The sequence below is a fragment of the Sinohyriopsis cumingii genome, chromosome 1 (assembly GCF_028554795.1).
Source record: "Sinohyriopsis cumingii isolate HCF-2022 chromosome 1, ASM2855479v2, whole genome shotgun sequence".
Taxonomy (NCBI): Eukaryota; Metazoa; Mollusca; class Bivalvia; order Unionida; family Unionidae; genus Sinohyriopsis; species Sinohyriopsis cumingii.
The window spans coordinates 88,429,429-88,450,798 of NC_142961.1; the positions used below are offsets into that span (position 1 = coordinate 88,429,429).

General features: G+C 34.5%; 1 protein-coding gene and 1 pseudogene across 11 annotated transcripts in view; one reads left to right on the top strand and one right to left on the bottom strand.

Annotated features, from left to right (window-relative positions):
* The window catches only part of LOC149807303 (receptor-type tyrosine-protein phosphatase delta-like), a 434,670-nt gene that overhangs the window by 191,355 nt on the left and 221,945 nt on the right, over positions 1–21,370 (bottom strand). The window lies entirely within an intron of this gene.
* On the top strand, positions 14,796–20,396 carry LOC149807304 (uncharacterized; annotated as a pseudogene).

A 21,370-nucleotide genomic window follows, 5' to 3' on the forward strand; every position in this document is an offset into this window, starting at 1 on the left:
AATTTAAAAAAGTATAAAATTTGGACAATTACAAATGAAAATCTAAGCAAATCATCGTCATAAGCCTACCAGCATATTTGGCAAATTTTATCTGCCTACCTCAGGTTCTGTAGGCTAAATTGTGATTTTAAAAAAGTCCAAAAGACTAAACCACGTTAAAAAAACAAACAAAATATTTTAATGGCATGAAAATCTGATCAGCTCAACATAGCAATGCAAATAAGCATACCAAGTAGTTTGTCTGGATTGAATGACTTTTGATGCTAACACTACTTTTTGAGAAAACTCTAAATATCTGTATTTAAAAAACCCTTCTAAAATGGCCTGAAAGTCTCAAATACACATAAATACAAATATGCCTACCAATTTTTGAGGTGACTACTTCAAGTCATATTAACTTTAACCACGCTAACATGAGAAAATAGTCATTGTATATTATAATCCTGCCTGTTGCATTACCATAGGCCCAAAATTATGAGCATGGAGCCTGAAAATTCTTGCATGATCTGGTGCCAAATAAAATGGAAACAAATAAATCACAAATCTGACAACATTTCTGGCATTATATAATTAATCATGCTTATCATCATGAGTGGGGAGGAGGGCAGTTTTCAAGTGGGACAATGAACTTGACCCCTCCACACATACACATTTGCCAACGTCATCCCATCATAGCCATCAATGCAGTTAGAGTGGAAACAATGCAATTTAAGCCTATCACATACTGCTCGGACTCATCCATACATATGTCACAATGTTTCCCATTAATGGTTCATTTTATGAAACTGAAGAAAAAAAGTTATACTGAACTTTGACTTCTTGCTTAATCTTTTATATTAGTTTACACTTTCAAAAGATTTTTTTCAACATGCTGTGTTATGCACTGCAATACACAATACTGTATCACATTACAAAATCTCTAGCAATACCCAACCCCAGGCCCCAAGGATAGACTTAACTGACATGGATCAAATTTATACACACATATCCAAGAGGTTAAACTATACTTAACAATTTTATCTGAGAAATTATCCAACCACAAAGATGGATATCATTTGAAAATTTATATCTAAAAATATCTAGCAACTTGAAGCATGCAACACCAACAGCACCAATATTCAGCAAGTCATATGAATCATATGTATTTTTTCAGCACCAAAGTAATTCAAATGATACATCATGAAGAGACTGGTTCACAATCTCATTGCCTGGTTCCACCTGCCCTGATTATCATATCAGTGTAGGGGCAGTATCTATATCAACAGGAAACAACTGTTTTTCTTCTGCTGGTGGTCTGATATAATGTTGCCAGGAAGGAAGTGGAACAAGAAGATATAAACCCTGCACTGATTTGAAAATATTTGAAATGAAGAATATAGTAATATTTAAGCCATTTGAAGAAAAAAAATCTTCAAACTGGCTGTTACAAGATTACAGGTTGGAAATACAAACATCTCTTCAGATTCCAGCCACTGGCCATTAAGTTTTCTCGTACTATCCAAGGATAATCATTTTTAATTTTAACTTCAACTGATTTTCAAAATCTTCTAAAGAAAACAAGACAATATTACAGTATACGGATTTTTTCAACCAGTGAGACCTACTTTTGATGGAGATGATTAGTTACTTATTTCTCAAAGATACATTAACTGTAACACTCCACACAACTGTACATGGACTTTATTTCAGTTTTCAATAAATGAAGCTAAAACTGTCCCCCAGTTTTAGTGTTCGAGAAATGAAACTAAAGACTTAACTTGATATCTACTGCAACAAAAGTTACTAAAACTGCCAATTAATGCTACCGCATGTACTCACTTATAAGTCAATACTGACTGCAAACTACACTGACCCAGATCTGCTGCCAAAAAATGTGCTGGCAGATCAGGGTCTTTGCAGTATGTTTGGAGTATTCAATAGAACAAACAAAACAGACCCTGATCTGCAGACACATTATGTTATGGCAGAGCAAGATCTTTGTTGTTTGCAGCTTGTCCTGACAATAAGCAAGTATATATGGATCATTTACTGAAACTTAGAAACACCATTGTTTTGCCAAGATACCATAGATGAGACCAAACTGCAATGTATGTTACTAATATCTTTCAAAATATGCAATCAGCAATATTTACTCCAACTGAATGATAATACTGTATGAAATGTTTTTAAAAAAGATCAATGCAACCCATAGTTATCATAGTTTCACTTTGATCTTGATACTCGCCTTCAGCTAGGTGTATTACATTGCAGTATGATGCAAGTCTACTAAGGAACAGATAGTTGTATGACACGGCAGTATGATGCAAGTCTACTAAGGAACATATAGGTGTTATTACATTGCAATATGATGCAAGTCTACTAAGGAACAGATAGTTGTATGACACGGCAGTATGATGCAAGTCTACTAAGGAACAGATAGGTGTTATTACATTGCAGTATGATGCAAATCTACTAAGGAACAGATAGGTGTATTACATTGCAATATGATGCAAGTCTACTAAGGAAAAGATAGGTGTTATTACATTGCAGTATGATGCAAGTCTACTAAGGAACAGATTGGTGTATTACATTGCAATATGATGCAAGTCTACTAAGGAACAGATAGGTGTTATTACATTGCAATATGATTCAGGTCCACTAAGGAACAGATAGGTGTATTACATTGCAATATGATGCAAGTCTACTAAGGAACAGATTGGTGTATTACACTGCAATATGATTCAAGTCTACTAAGGAACAGATAGGTGTTATTATATTGCAATATGATGCAAGTCTACTAAGGAACAGATAGGTATGTTACATTGCCGTATGATGCAGGTCTACTAAGAAACAGATAGGTGCATTACATTGCAATATGATGCAAGTCCACTAAGGAACAGATAGGTGTTATTACATTGCAGTATGATGCAAACCTACTAAAGAACATATATGTGTATTACATTGCAGTATGATGTAAGTCTACTAAGGAACATATAGGTTTTATTACATTGCAGTATGATGCAAGTCTACTAAGGAACAGATAGGTGTATGACACGGCAGTATGATGCAAGTCTATTAAGGAACAGATAGGTGTTATTACATTGCAATATGATGCAAGTCTACTAAGGAACATATATGTGTATTACATTGCAGTATGATGCAGGTCTACCAAGGAACAGATAGGTGTTATTACATTGCAATATGATGCAAGTCTACTAAGGAACATATATGTGTATTACATTGTAGTATGATGCAGGTCTACCAAGGAACAGATAGGTGTTATTACATTGCAATATGATGCAAGTCTACTAAGGAACAGATAGGTGTTATTACATTGCAATATGATGCAAGTCTACTAAGGAACAGATAGGTGTATTACATTGCAATATGATGCAAGTCTACTAAGGAACAGATAGGTGCTATTACATTGCAGTACGATGCAGGTCTATTAAGGAACAGATAGGTGTTATTATATTGCATTATGATGCAGGTCTACTAAGGAATATTTGTATTACATTGCAATATGATACAAGTCTACTAAGGAACAAGTGATTGTATAACACTGCAGTATGATACAAGTCTACTCAGAAACAGCTGGGTGTATTGCATTGCTGTATGATGCAAGTCTACTAAGAAACAGCTGGACATATTATATTGTAATATGATGCAAGTCTACTAAGAAATAAGTGTATTACATTGCAATATGATGCCAGTCTACACTGAACAGATGGGTATGAAATACTCCAGTCTGGTAATAAATTTTGTTTGGTGTACTGAGATCTTTAAAACCTATTTATTTGTCTCTTAACGATTTCAGTGTCAAGGTTGCGCAAAGTGAAAAATTCCTTCCAAGATCTATGAATTCCAAATCATAGCAATGAAACTGGAAGTATGATGAGAGAAATTTCCTTCCTTTTTTTAGAAGAGAAAATAAAAGTACCAGTTGCTATGTCATACACCCTGTGAACCACTTTTTTAAAACTAGACTGGTTTGCATTGATTGGCACAGTCAAGCACTTATCTGAAGCTTGAAACAGGTGCACAGTCTACTGCTTTTCCAAACTGGGATTGTAAATAAGCTGTATGTCATTACTAATTGCTAAATATCTTGACTGAAAGATGGAAGGGGGGAGAGGTTGAGAAAATGGAAACAGACAAACATGAAAACAAAACAGATCTTAACATCCTGTTGCTTTCAAACAGGCATTTTTATGGGCTAAGTGCTAATGATATTTTACGAAAAGTACTTGGCAAATATTTTGACTCCAGGTAAAAAGAACATTTTCGTAAGATAATTTCCAGCCTCATTCAATTAATTTGGTATAATGTGAGACTATGTCTTGCAAGGAGGAGTACAACCTATCCAATGCTAGACTGGGTAAGCAGGACTGACAAATGAACCATGACTTCTCTCATCTCAATCAAATTTTAGTACCTGTTGTTTTGGAATCATCTTTAACTGGTCTGGATGTTTTAGTCTGATGGTATGTGAGCAACTTTACTATGAGTGGTCTTGGGTTCAATGCTCTTTGTCAACACTACTTTTTTCTCTTCCTTTTCTTTGTAAACCCTCAGCAGCTGTGTCAAACCCTCAGACCACAAGGGATGGGGTCTTTTATTGAAGTTTCGGATTTAGTCTTAAGGTAAATGGAAAAGGTAGTAAGTAAAGTACATGTCTTTGAGTTATAGTCACCGTGTTTCTGTGTTTATAAAAAAAAATCTGCTTACCAATATCGGACCAAACATTTTATATGGAGTATTGTTGCTAGTCAATCCAATTAGTTGTATTAGTTTTAAATTGTTCTGAAATCTTGACTGAGCAACTTTTAAACAAAACCACAAAATCAAAAGAATGTTTTCTGCACTAACAAGGCAGCTGCATGACTATGGGAAAATGTGTGACAGGACATAGTGTGGGGGTGGGTGGGGTGCAATAGTCGGCCTTTATATCATAATACAAGAGTACGTGTCAAAGCATTAGATATAACAACATATACTAAAACGTACCATGCTATTTAACTCATCCAAATACAGCTGTCCGTAGCAGTGATGTTTTGCTCTCTAATGATTATTATGCAATGGCTGAACGTAACAGAAAATGCCCTGGAGCTGAACACTGTATTTATGAATAAATGATAAAAATATATCTTTAAAAATATTTGAAAAGTTAACTTTTTCATTAAATTACAAATAATTTCATTTATTCTGCAAAAAAAGCTGAATGTTAAGTTTGACTTGAACTATAATCCAACTCTTTAAAGCCATTTTGCCAACTACATGAACATCAAAGCATTCTGTACTGGTATGGACTTTTAGTTTCCAGGTATAGATGCCTGACTTTAGCACAAGAGATCCTGGATTCAATTCTGTGGCAGCAATGCATCATCCTTTACCATTACGAAAGTTATAGGAATGAAATATTTACTGGAAGTTCCAATTAAAGGAGTGACTAAATTAAGAGCCAAATTCAGCCAAAACTGGTTCAGATCCCAGCATGTGGTGTTATGTGTAGGCTTGAATGAGCCCAAAATGAAATTTTCCGGTGGCTAGGTGCACTCAATAATCCTTGTATATTGCTGTATTGGCAGGTGTTGTGCATGCAGCCCTGTGCCTTGATGCTTCTAATCTCTGTTGTTGTACACCAATACACAAGTTTCCCATTAAAATCAACAGTTAACCACTGAAATCAATCACTATGTGGATTAATTAACTCCAGACTGTGGATTTAATCCAGATGATGTAAGGATATTATCAACAGGATTCAATGCCAGCCAAGTTCATTATTGGAATCCATTTACATCAATGCAACGTTTCAATCAGACAATAATAATTTTTGATTTTTTTTTAAATGGTTATAAATGTGATCATGAATATTTTAATAACTGCCACAAACTACAGAACAAACTTGCTTGTATGCTGAATCTAACTGTTAACTACATAGACCCTTCTCTGTCACTGCATCATGCCTTGGCAAATAAAGGTCTACATTGTTCATTCTACATCTAACAAACTGCACAGACCCTGATAAATTGGTATATTATGTAATGTCAGATCTAGGTCTGTGCAGTTTGCAGTTGACCTTGAGTATAAGTAATTTAATACAATTTACCGTATTAGTTGACCATAAGTATCTATAAGTAATTTAATACAATTTACCATATTAGTTGACCATAAGTATCTATAAGTAATTTAATACAATTTACCACATTAGTTGACTTTTAGTATCTATAATACAATTTACCACATCAGTGCTTGAGTATCTATAAGTATTTTAATACAATTTACCACATTAGTTGACCTTGAGCATCTATAAGTAATTTAATACAATTTACCATATTAGTTGACTTTTAGTATCTATAATACAATTTACCACATCAGTGCTTGAGTATCTATAAGTATTTTAATACAATTTACCACATTAGTTGACCTTGAGCATCTATAAGTAATTTAATACAATTTACCACATTAGTTGACTTTTAGTATCTATAATACAATTTACCACATCAGTGCTTGAGTATCTATAAGTATTTTAATACAATTTACCACATTAGTTGACCTTGAGCATCTATAAGTAATTTAATACAATTTACCACATTAGTTGATCTTGAGCATCTATAAGTATTTTAATACAATTTACCACATTAGTTGACCTTGAGCATCTATAAGTAATTTAATACAATTTACCGTATTAGTTGACCATAAGTATCTATAAGTAATTTAATACAATTTATCACATTAGTTGACCTTGAGTATCTATAAGTAATACAATTTACCACATTAGTTGACCTTGCGTATCCATAATTAATACAATTTACCACATTAGTTGACCTTGCGTATCCATAATTAATACAATTTACCACATTAGTGCTTGAGTATCTATAAGTAACTTAATACAATTTACCACATTAGTTCTTAACCCTCTGGATTAAAAATTGCATTCTGTCAATAAGGTTTTATTTCAGATCTGAAGAAATACACTTTGAAATCAATGCTTCTTTTCATGTTTCTCAAATGATTCTCTTCTGAAATAAACATCATTATTTATTAAAAACATTTTAAAAATGTGCCCAGAATCTCCTCACTGATCACACTCTAAGAGGAGTATCAAATGGTTTTCATAGCAAACAGATCAATACCTTTCAAGCACCAGTGTGATTTGGCTGTAGGGTTTAATGGTACATCAACACAATGCTGGCTACATAGTGCTGAGGAAGAAAAAAAACCAGGCTGCATAAATGCTAAAATAAAAAATATTACCAAAATCCTAGGAGGACAAACTCCTTCAGCTTCGAGGAAGACGTACAATGACACAAATGATCAATTACAATGATGTTACAACACATACACACCAAGGACATACAAAACAAAGACAAGGAAATACTGAACCAAACTTCTTCTGAAATTGTTCAAATAAATGAACTAAAATCTTTTAAAATTTAAAAGACCTGGAACATCGCTGGATGCATCCCACAGCAAAAAATTTACCTCCAGCAGTTGCCTCTCTGAACATGCAAAGGAGGGCACTGAACCTATTCTAAATCCTGAGCAAGCAGGGGAGGTGAAATCATCGGTCTTTGTGGTCACCTCCAAAAAATGGATACCTGTTCATAAAACGACACCATTAATGAATCACCACTCCAGTTTTAACATATTTTCTTCATGTTTTCCAATGGCAAAAATAAATAACTTTCGTTTCTGTAAAAAAACATGCACAAGTATTTCAATATGTGTCTGAAAATGAGAAATTGAGAAATTCAAGCCCAGAAACCAAACAGTTCAGCCAATAAGAAGTCAGATCACCTCATCCCTGTATCATGCTCATTCTCAACCTCATCCAAGATCATAATCATATATACTCCAATTTTGATCAAAATCAGTTCAGAAATGTAGCCTCAAGTAAGGTAACAAGGTCAACCAAATCATATAAAAGATCATCTCATTAATACAGAGTTGTAATAAAATCTGCCAATCGTATAGGACACACGGTACTAATTATACGGAAGAACTGTGAACCAGTCTAGAAATGGGTGAAGAAATGATAGAGTATTTACAGGTTTGGTGGTCCATAATTGGTTAATAATGAAAATTAAAATTTTAGGAAAAATATCTTTTGAGAGCTTGTCCTATATGTAATGTAAAAAAAATATTGACAAATTTCTACTGATGCAATTTTAGCATTTTTACAGGCTTGACTCAGGAGTACTCAATACTGAAAGTAGCACCTGATTCATTTGGTGCAGAATCAATAACACGTGTTTCATGCACATGTATGTAAACAAATTGCCGCGGGTCATATGGTGTTCTCCACACATAAGCTTGCACCAAGGTTAGATGTGCACGAAAAATTATAGGTGTCATTATCAGCACCCATAAATTTTAAGTTATTGAATTTTGAATATGACAGTGTTTCCATATGTTTACCATTGGAGTGGAATTAGTACCGTGAGTCCTATATGCGACCTATACCATAATAGGAGTTTGTTGTTTCCATGGTTACCACGTGCATCCAGGGTATCAATTTGGTGGTTTTTACATATGATTGTGATAATGGAGTCTTTTTATCATGGTTTGCATGTGATTTTGGAGAAAAATTCTATACAAAAGACAGATGGGGATGGTTTTATACACTGGAGAGTGGAAGTATATAGCTCAGGCCATAGGGAAAAGAGCACAGTATGGCCTGATGGCAGAATTTCATATGATGGTACCCATAGATTGGCCTGTATGGTTAAATACCATTTAACACATGCAATAATTCCCCAAAATGGGGTGGGGTGGGGTAGATTTTATATGTAAGCCACTTATGTCACAATCACTTATGTATCAGTACTGATCATTTAACTTTAGAGACACACTCAGCAGATCAAAGCAGAGAACATTGTAAAAATAAGGACTGTGCACAAAACTGCACATGCTGCATTGCCTCAACCTGTAAATTGAATTATTATATGTCGAGTCACATTGAATATCAATTATACCGGTCTTATTTCTTATCCTAGAATTAAACTCCTTGACACCTATTCTATGTTCAGCATGTTTCTCATATTGGTACATTACATTTTTGGGCAAACAGTATTGGAACTTTTCTGCATTCCTTTTGTTGAGGGAGCAGGGAGGGACATTTTCACTTAAAATAATAGTTTTCAACCCTTCATTCCCAATATAAGTCTGCAAAAGTCCTATCTGTATTGCATTCTTTACACAGGCAGTTTTTCTTCCCCAACCTCCCTTCATACAGTTGAAACATTCTTGATGTATAACTGCATGGTGAACATACTGCTCTCTCCCACCAAACCAGATCTCTTTTTTCTTCATGTACCAAGTCCCATGATAGAAAACCTTTATACTCAGGGTGTTGCAACTTGTGGTCTCAGAACACATTATTCCAAATCTCAGCATTTGATTACTGCGTGCACCAAGTGATATGGGTTTTCTTCACCATATATGTTGTTGTGAATAAATGAAAACAAGCTTCATGTCAGAAATATGGTTTCATATTTGAAACAAAAGCTATTTATTAAACCTACATTGCTCTGTTCTTACCATCAAGTAATAGTAAGGAATCATTTAGCTGTAAATTAGAGCTTGCTATTTGGTTTGCCAATTCAAGGTGTATTACCTCCCCTTTGACTGTAATTGAGTGATTGCAATGTTTGCTTTGTTTCTCTTTTGTTCAATAATGTATGCATTTTTTCAGCTTTATATTAAAAAGTAAGTAATTTAACACTGCTTATAGTGGAAAGTAGCCACAGTAATGATTTTGAGACTTTTTCTTAACTTTTTATGAGCTTTGGGTAAATGTAGGTATATGTTTATGTATTAGACAACTTCAATATGCAATTCAATTCTATTACTTAAATTTAACAAGTAGTGTATTCAGTGACAATTTTTATCAGTGTCTGCATATTGCATAGAGACATGAACTTGTCTTGGCATAGCAAAGTTTTTCACACATTTCTCCACCTCCAGCATACTTAATAGCTTGAGTCATAACAGTTTGTGCATACACTTTCTGTCTCCAACATCAATGTCAGCATTATAGGAACTTTGGATAGCTTCTTCAAATTTGTCTCTTGCTGTCCTTATGTAACATACCTCATGCTGATGTGTTATTTGGGTTGATACACATTCCCCCCACCCCCGTTGTGGGGAACATTACCAGGCTTGAAGAAATTACTCTGTCTATTCTTTGCTTATTCACCCTTCCCCATAGTTTTATACTAAAAAGTAGCACTATGTTATTTAATTATTCAATATAATAAAGCTTATGGAACTCTTCCTTGGCTTTTATACCTTTTTATTAACATTTGGGGGTCATGAATCACATGTGATGATAGTTTAAATAAGTTTGGAATGTCAGCATCTCTTGATGCTTCATGGGTGTGTGTATATGTTTTAGTCACAAAAGGGCAATGGCCTCTTATCATTTTGACCTGTCATGTGGCACACTTATTTGTTTTGTTTGATTGATGTGAATAGGGATGCACTGTATCTTATTTCTGTGAGAGTCAGCAAGAAAAGAAATGCAATTTTGAAATTTAAAACATTTAAAACTTGTCTTATAGCCAGTGAGAGATGAAAATACAATGCGTCATGTAATTTGATACCCTGTGATGTCATACTTGCTGATGTCAGCATGCTTGTGTTTCTTTTGTGTAGCATGCATGCCATAGAAAGATAACATGAAGATACAAAGGCAGAAAACAATTATTTTAATAACAAGAATAAGCCATTAATAAGTACAATACAACACAGCAACATGTGATGCGGATGCAATTTAACTATAGATATTGGTATCACATAAAATGCTATTGCACTATTATCCATGCACAAGCATGGCCAATTCTTTCTTACAATTATGCTCTAATATCAAGGAGTAAAATACAACTTTTTCAAAAAAAATTAAATCTGGTTATAGGACACACGGTACTAATTATACGGAAGAACTGTGAACCAGTCTAGAAATGGGTGAAGAAATGATAGAGTATTTACAGGTTTGGTGGTCCATAATTGGTTAATAATGAAAATTAAAATTTTAGGAAAAATATCTTTTGAGAGCTTGTCCTATATGTAATGTAAAAAAAATATTGACAAATTTCTACTGATGCAATTTTAGCATTTTTACAGGCTTGACTCAGGAGTACTCAATACTGAAAGTAGCACCTGATTCATTTGGTGCAGAATCAATAACACGTGTTTCATGCACATGTATGTAAACAAATTGCCGCGGGTCATATGGTGTTCTCCACACATAAGCTTGCACCAAGGTTAGATGTGCACGAAAAATTATAGGTGTCATTATCAGCACCCATAAATTTTAAGTTATTGAATTTTGAATATGACAGTGTTTCCATATGTTTACCATTGGAGTGGAATTAGTACCGTGAGTCCTATACAAGATCATCTCTATAATACATAGTGGTAATAAAATCTGCCAATCATATACAAGATCATCTCATTAATACAGAGTGGTAACAAGGTCAACCAATCATATAATACAGAGAGGTAGCAAGGTCAGCCAATCATATACAAGATCATCTCTTTAATACAGAGTGGTAACAAAGTCAGCCAATCATATACATGATCATCTCATTAGTACATAGTGGTAATAAAATCTGCCAATCATATGCAAGATCATCTCATTAGCACAGAGTGGAAACAAGGTCAGCCAATCATATACAAGATCATCTCATTAATACAGAGTGGTAACAAGGTCAGCCAATCATATACAAGATCATCTCATTAATATAGAGTGGTAACAAGGTCAGCCAATCATATACAAGATCATCTCATTAATACAGAGAGGTAATAAAGTCAGCCAATCATATACAAGATCATCTCATTACTATAGAGTGGTAACAAGGTCAACCAATCATATACAAGATCATCTCATTAATACAGAGTGGTTACAAGGTCAACCAATGATATATATACAAGATCATCTCATTAATACATAGATGTAACAAGGTCAACCAATCATATACAAGATCATCTCATTAGTATAGATGGATTTTCTCACTCATTATCAAAATGTTTCTGAGATTTTGAAGATATAAGCCTACAGTCCAAGTCTTACTGAAACTGAATCAGAAATAAGAAAAAAACATAACAGTACTGAACAAATATTGGTAGTAAATGTCCTGAGTATATTTTGGTGAGTAAGTGACTAGAACAGGGGTCTCAAACTCAAACCACCCTGACGGCCGCATGAGGGGATTTTCAATGGCCAAAGGGCCGCACCACCTTTGTTATCTCTCATGACACCTTGTGACGCCAATCGTTTTGCGGGCCACAGGATACAGCTTGGCCGGCTGTGTGTTTGAGATCCCTACTCTAGAGTCTTATAGCAAAACTTGCTCTTACTGAATCTTCGTTGCACTGACTAACATTGGTAAAGAAACTTCTTTGTTTGCATAATGCTGATTTAAGTTGCATAACTTTATCCTCTCTAATTTTGCCCACGTAAGTGTCATATTTCTCACAGTGCATTGTTTCGTAGTGCCGACGCACGTTATACTCCTTCGGAACAGCTATCGTTTGTTGACAAATGAGACATTGAATTTTATCGCTGACCTAAGTGACAAAATATAAATACTCCCATTTGACTTGAAAAACTCTCTTTTCGGCCACGAGTTTTCTTTTTTTTTTGAAACAGAAGACATTTATATGGGCTTTTATGTTTATAAAAATGCAGCAAAATCAACTTTATAATTCAACATCAACTCGATCACTTTACTAAAAAAACCGGAACCAGAAGTCTGCATTAAGGGCGACAATTAATAGAAAGACTATGAATAACTAAGTAAGTCAGAGTTTCTTATGGTTAAAATGGCGCTAACATTAAAGTTCAAAAGGTGGCAAGAGAAAAAGAAATAAATAAATAGTCAAGTTTTTGAAAATCCCAAAATGAGTCACAGGCCGCACAATATGCTCTTGCGGGCCGCATGCGGCCTGTGGGCCGAAAGTTTGAGACCCCTGGACTAGAATATAAATCCTAAATAACATTAGAAAAACCCATGACCTGGTCCCAATTTATTGCCTGGTACCAAAATGTAAACAAGATTAATGGCAACCTAATCTGTATTCCAGTACTTATAAATTCAGAATGATATATCAAACACATGAAATGAGGACTTGCTATTTCTAGGTTATTTGTTTCAATATTTGTTATTATTCACTGAAACTAATTCCTATATATGTGACCAGTATGTGATGAGGTGCACGTTTCAGTAACATACACAACAGAATCTTGAACGTCTACAAATGAATATTTTTACTTTAACACTTTTCTCTTAGTAATAATGGGTGACACATTCTTCTAATACATTTACAATTTAGATTTTCTCCTAATAGGTGCATAATATAGCTTTAGCCAACTGTCGTTTTTGTTGCATCACTGTGACCTTATTAATACTAAAATGTGTTTTGCACAATTTTCAACCATTGGAATCATACATGAAACCTGTCGAGCCTATTTCTGCTGGTAAACATGCCATTCTTCCACTTTTCAAAAACATTATTAGTCTGTCTTTTCTGTTACATCATGGTAAAAGTACAGTCATGTCCAAAAACAGCAGTGTCTAAATAAAATTTTCAATATCTGAAAAAATACAAGGGCCCAAAATAATATGTTAGGCAGACAAAACAAAATTGGTATCTATTAAAAAAAACTGTTTAAAGACATTAGCAAAATTCAGTACATTTTTTCTGCATACTTCGCTTTTATAATGCCTGTCATTCCTTTGGTAGAACTATTCCAATGAACCAATTTGGTCCATGAAATGACAAAGTAATCAATCATTATTTTCTAATATATTTTGCTTTACATTGAGTGTGCTCCATACCTGTTGTTTCAGTCTTAGGCTATCTGATGAACAGCCCCAGTTCTGGCAAAACATCTAAAAGGCATATCTGTCCTTGTTAATCAATCATCAATTGGGCAGCAGAAAATTCCAGTTAGATCATTAAATTACATCTGATCCCTACCACAAGACTTGAGTGTCCTTAAGTTTTACCATATTATAAAGAAATCATTTGGTGTCTCTTTCTAAATGTATACAAATAAAATTACATAATACTTTTTATATCGCTGCATAAATTCCTAAAAATGAGACATTAAACTATAACACTGAAGAAAAATAAATAGCACTATCATACTCTGAAGAAAACATTCCATCAATGGCAGCAACAAAAACAATTAGATATGATAATTAACTGTTTTCAGTATGTAGGATGCTGATATATATGTAACATGATTTCAAAAAGGGATGGGTCTAGTTTGGTAACCAGAAATGGTGGGAAAGATTTATTTACTGTGCAGAAATTATGTCCTTCCTTCCACCACAGTGACTTTGACTTTTGCCCCCAAAATCAATAGGGCTCTTCCTTTCCCTGTGTGCAAGCATCCACAAAAAGTTAACTTTAAATGGTGGAGAACTTCAAATTACTGTGTGGAAACAATACTGGTAACTGATGGCCATGACAACATACTGTGTGGAAACAATACTGGTAACTGATGGCCACGATAACATACTGTGTGGACACAATACTGGTAACTGATGGCCACGATAACATACTGTGTGGACACAATACTGGTAACTGATGGTCATGACAACATACTGTGTGGAAACAATACTGGTAACTGATGGCCACAATAACATGCTGTGTGGACACAATACTGGTAACTGATGGTCATGATAACATACTGTGTGGAAACAATACTGGTAAGTGATGGCCACGATAACATACTGTGTGGACACAATACTGGTAACTGATGGTCATGACAACATACTGTGTGGACACAATACTGGTAACTGATGGCCATGACAACATACTGTGTGGACACAATACTGGTAACTGATGGCCATGACAACATACTGTGTGGAAACAATACTGGTAACTGATGGCCACGATAACATACTGTGATGCATCATATGGTGGGCATATACATACAAAAAAGGTATGATACTTTGAAGCATGTATTCTATGAATAGCAATATGAAAAACAGTCCAATATAGATATTAAATGGAGGCCAATTTAAATCAAAGAAGACTTCAGAGGGAGCCCTTGGTATATTATACTGTACATCACATGGAATCAACACTATCAAATTAAATCCACATAGATTTTTGAGGGAGTGCCAAGAATTTAATATAATATTCTAGACCAGAATGAGGAAGCTATGAAAATTTTCATCCTAAAATTAACCTAAGCAGAAGACATCTCAATTGTACCTGTTATTTATCTCCACTGTACCTGTTATTTATCTCCATTGTGCCTGTTATTTATCTCCATTGCTTTTATGGAGACTGCAATTATAAGCAATAATGATGGCTGTTTTCCTCACAAAATGGCAACAAAATAAGAGGTGATATAACCCAGTATTGTAAGTTATCGTAGCACATTATCTGAACAACCAATGCTCCTGCATTTTAAATGTGTGATACATTTAGGACAGACTTTGAAATTCTTATGAAATAGAGTATAAATGGGAATGCCCTGGGCTGAATGCTGGCACCCTGGGAAAAGCCTCCAAAATACAAACCATCATACTAGAACAGAATTTTAAAACACTATGTACCTAAATGCCATGTGTGTTTATAAGGCTGGGATTAGGTTTAAGAAATATTGGGATAGGTGTATGGTCATCAATTTTTAAATTTACATCTTTGATACAGTTTATTTTAATCCCAGCCTTCAAATTTAATCAACATTTTATCATAATCAGACTTTCCAGATTATCATCTTGTCATTCCCTACCCCCACCCCACCCCACCCCCCAGCCAATAATTAGAAATAAAATGTAACTATGACTTGTTCACTAGCACATATCAGAAGCAGATCAATTTCTTAATGTTTGCACTTTTTTTTTCATCATACAAACAGGTATACTTGGTACAGTCTCTCTTACTGAATGCCACTTGATGCTGCATCATGTAGAATTTCTGTTGGTTCAGACTTTTTTATTTCTTTTTTTACCCAGCAGGTTAAAGCTATACTGGGAACCTGAGCAGTCGAAATCTATCCTGATCTTACCAAATGTCAGGAAAAAAAATGTTCTGTTGGGTGGGGTGAAATTACATCAATCGCTTATCAACTTTATTTCATTCCAGAATCAGTTCCTTGCTGCCAGCTTATAATGCTTGTAATGCTTCCATGCATACTAAGAGAAACATCAACAAGTCTGATAAAACCATTAAGTCTTGTACTATATAACTTTTATGATGACTTATTTTGTGCTCAAGTCATGTAAAGTATATTGATGCCAGGTTGGAGTATGCATCTGAGGGAAAGCAAGTTATGCTTTATACTTTTATTTGTAAAAGTGTTAAAATCTGCATCAGACTTGACAGCCAAAATTAAATGACCTTAAACTTCTCTGGACAATGGTATGACTGTAGCTTTTCATTCTTATCTTGAATCCTGGCCATGCATGGTCTTGTATTTAGGAAGAACTTTCAAAATGCTGGTTCTAAACAAAGACTGGGGATCAGAAACTGGTGAAGAAAAGCTATTATGGTTATAGAATTGTTTCATGTCAGAATAGTGTTTCCTAACTGGACTGTATCTTGCACTGGAACTTTATCTGTTGTAGCTGTATTAGAAAACAATAGACAGATCCAATATCTTTTCCACAATGAATAATAATGAATGAGGTGGAATGTAACTATTTTTATCAGATGAAATATGACAACGCTATGAATGCAATATAGTATTAGAATAGAAGTTTTATTTTTAAAGTGTTAATAAAAATGTCCACCACAGGGCCTGATAACAGACCAAAAATGCAAAACCTAAGAAAAAAGGATGGATGGAAGGAAGGATAAGGGTAAAATTAAATGCCCTAACACTATGGTGGTTGGATTTTACAAACAAAATGCCATATCTGGAATAGTTAAAAATCCTAAGCTAGATGTTCAGCTTTAGAATTTGTTTGAACAACTACAAATGATGTTGCTTTTGAAGGGCTGTTTTTGACAAGCCCTTACAGCTAAAAATATAAGTCAAGACCTTTAACCTTATAATCAATGACACAGATATGACTATCAACTTATTTACGAAAAATGACAGTACGGTCAAAATCTGTAAAAGTCACTGTGGTCATAAGGTACAAAAAATGCGAGATACGACCTTTGATTTGATCGCAATGTCAAGTAGTAACGAAGGCTTGATTTTCAAACTCTTTCACCAAAGTTCTGGTATCATGGTGGTCAGATCTGTATCATTTTAATTCTGAATTAATGACATACTGCAAGAAGTATTTTAGTGAAAACCCATATAAATACCATCAACTGTTCAAAAGAACTGGTGAAAACACATTTTCAAGATGGCCATTGTCTGGAATGGCCTTAAATGGACTTCCTGTCATGTGCAGTTGGGCAGTGTGAAATGTGCATGGAGAAGACCACCAGAGGCACAATAAAACCACCTTGGTGATCAAGAGAAAAGCAGACAACCTTAGACTGAGCAAAACACGGACGGACTTCACTGACATTATTTTGTAGATTTTTATTTCCAGGAGTTCAGGTTCTGTTCCTTGAAATTTTTGACATAGTTAATTTCAAATGACATAATAGATGGTCAGTTAGTTTAGAAAGTAAACAATGGTAGCTCAGTTGCTGGAGTGTCTCTTTATACATTAAAAGGATTTTCCAGATCAGTATTTTATAATCATTTTAATATTTCTTATTGTATACTGCTTTACTGACATTAGTTATTAAAAGCCAAAAGTACCATTGTCAGAGAGCTAGTCATCTGTTATAACGGTAGCACATCAGTTTTGAAAATGTATATTGAGTGTGCAATTAAGTATTTGGCTTTTGTCTCAAAACAAATGTTCTATTTCTTGATAAATTCATGTTAACAAATAGAAATAGAATAGTGGATTGTTTTTATTCTCTGTCACATGTACACAATACTGATAATTTTTTATTAGATAAACACTTCAAAGTAAAAGCATTTGAAAATTACAAAATGAGTGATTAGGCATCTACTGGAACTCAGAATTTCTAAATACACTTTCCAACATCTCTGTAGTGCATGTGTGCAAAGGTTTTATTTCTATTCCTCTTTCTTGAAAAATGAATGTTTGTATAGGCCTTTTCAATAAGGGTTGTTGTCTTCCCCTAATAGGAACTCTTCAGTGCATCTTTTACACATGCGATAGCTGCCACTTCAACTTCCGTGGGCTACCCATTCATCAGCTGTCAAAGAATGCCTGTGGCAAAAACCCGCAAGTATTGTTGCATTTGTAGCAATTTCAGAGGGAAGGAAGTAGATGGGAAAACAATATCATTGCACAGATTTCCTGCAAGATGTAAACTACGTAGAGTTTGGCTTCAGCAGTCACAGCAAGTACAGAAAGATTTCACTTGCACATCTATCAGTCAAATGTATTCGATCATTTTGTGAATAGAAGTGGGCTGTCAAAAGAGCATCCAGTGCCTTCAGTTTTCCCAAACAAGGTGTTTCAAACGTCAGCAAGTGGCTATATTGAGTACTATTATGATCCATCCATTTTAAACAAGATGTGGGGTAGGGTTTATTCTTATTCTGTGGTTTTTAATCAGCTGTAATCAATAGCATTGTGTATGCTTTTAAACAAATACAAAATGTAGGCATATTCCATATTTAACTTATTAAGTGTATTCTCAATGAAGTGTTACATACAGATGTTCAGAGATAACAAAAGTTGTGCATTTGCGTGCTGTCTGCTAGTGCATTGTAGTTTAATTTGATTTTGTAATGACCTTTATCAACTGTTGTATTTTCTTTAAATCTGCTGTTGCCATTGGCACTGTAATGTCTACAGGTACACAGTTACACTATAAATAACTGTCTACCCATCCAGTTCTAAATAACTTACACCAGCACCAACTTTTAATTGTGCATGCTACACATGTATATGTAAATATTAATTAACTGTTTAAAAAATTATGTTTATATTTGTATAATTATTTAATTTCAGAATCTGGAGAGTGAAACCTTGGAATGCCCCAATAGTGACTTTCAACTAAATGAAGATATGGAACAAGGTGACATTGCTGAACAACAGAGTGATGACGAGGATGAATCAAATAATATTTCAGAACCATTTATAGCAAAAACTGAATCACCTCTGGACACCTCTATACATTTACATGATTACTGTGGGCCAATTAATTTAAATGATATTGCCACCCGTCATATTAACAAGCAATCAACACAAACCAGTACTCTACTGAGGATAGATGTTTCTACACAGTGTGATTTTAATGAAATGTCACCTGAATATGGCACCCCTGTTAACAAAGTGATTGCAGGATACAGGTTAATTCCCAGGTTTTACATTTGAAGATATTGAACATGATAACCAAAACTTGTGTTTTATACTGGAGTTCCAAATTCTGCAATTTTCAAGGCAATATTTGATGAAATTAAGGATGATGCTACAAGTCAGGCAGCTCGTTATGGTGCTACAGGTGGAAAGGGACGTCCAAAACACTTGCATCTGATAGATGAATTCTTTCTTGTCTTGATGCAATTGAGACTAGGCTTGTTACTAGAAGATTTAGCAGATCGATTTAACATTGGAATGTCAACATGTGGAATGGTTTTTAATAAGTGGATTGATTATTTGTATATACAGTTAGATTTTCTAATCCAATGACCATCAAGACATGCTGTTGATGAACACATGCCACTTTGTTTCAATGAAAAATATCATAATTGTAGGGTGATAACTGACTCTACAGAGTTAGCATGGAAACCGCCTAGTTCATTACAGCACAAATCTTTGATATACAGTGATTACAAATCACATACGACATGGAAAGGGCTAATTGAAATTAGTCCAGCTGGGGGGTTGTAACATTTGTATCAGATTTGTGGGCAGGGAGTGCAAGTGATAAACAAATTACTAAAGACAATGCCCTGGTTGACCTGTGTGAACATGGAGATGCCATTATGACAGACAAAGGATTCCTTATTTCAGACATCACAACATCAAAAGGTGTCCATCTCATCATCCCTCCATTTAAACATAAGAAAAAAACAGTTCTCCAAAAGAGAAGTGCAGCAAACACGAACAATTGCAAATCTTCGAATCCATGTTGAGAGAGAGAAGGAAAGGATAAAAAACTAATATTCTTAAAACTGTTATTCCCATAAATATGTCACAACAAGTAACAAAGATATGGAAGATATGTACGCAATTAACAAATTTACAACCACCACTTTGCAAAGCAAATTAGTATTAAAATACTTTTAGATGTATTACAGCAGTCTGTTATGACCATATGCATGACATTACTTTCAAAATTTTTGTGGCAATAATTTTGACTTTTAAAAACACCTGCCTGTATAACAACACATATTTTAAACTCATTTAGTAAACATGTCAACTGCAGTTTTAATAAAGAAAACATTAAACTCTTCAGTCCATATTGTTGTGTAACCTTTTATTCCAATCTCACTGAGTCGATAAATTACTTGAAATGTTACCACATGTCATTAATTTGACAATCACTTTATTTCTCTTTCTCGTCATCACTGACTGACTGGTAGACAGGAGCACCTCTAAGCACACTTGCTGTGTACATTTCAGGAATAACTGCTTTCAAGTAGAAAGAATTTAGTTTTTCTACCATAATATTCCAGAATTCTAATTTGAATGGAATGCGTTGAATAGATGGTGGTTGCTTCAAAATCCAAACCACAAAATCACACCAATCCTTGCCCGTAATGGCCATTTGTCCTTGCACTTGAAAATAATATTCATGCTTTCTTTTTAAGATTGCACTGCCATGGCAGTCTAATGTGCAAAAGAAATCTGAATCGTGAGCACTTTCACTTGGAGATTTAAATTTTCATCTGTCAGATGCTGGACACTTTATTTCCAGTAACCAAAGGAATCTTGACAACAAGGATCATGAACAACTCCATCTGGACTTGCACCCAAATGAGGAAAAAGTGTGTTAGCATAAATCCATATGATGTCACATGAAGATCTCATTGAGATTGTGTCATGATATTTATGTAAGATCTCTGGGCTACAGGTTCATGATCACTTCCCCATTTGACATTCTTGTTATCAAATGATGTATAGACCATGATAACTTTTACTAAATTGTCTGGTTGAGTAGTTTCTTTACGCATTACCACTTGGCCAAACTTTGAACTTATAATTCTCCATTTGTGGTTTTCTATCCACTTAATGTTAGCATGCTGACCTCTCGTTCCAAGTTCTATTTTGACGCATTGTTCTTTAGAATAGGATATGTTTCTGAAATGGTTTCAGAAAATAAATCTGTTTTATAAGAAAACATTAAGTCAATGTTATCGTTGAGACCTGGTATGCTATCTTCTTCATCCTTGATCTTCTCAAAATTGGTTAACCATCCAGCTTTGGAT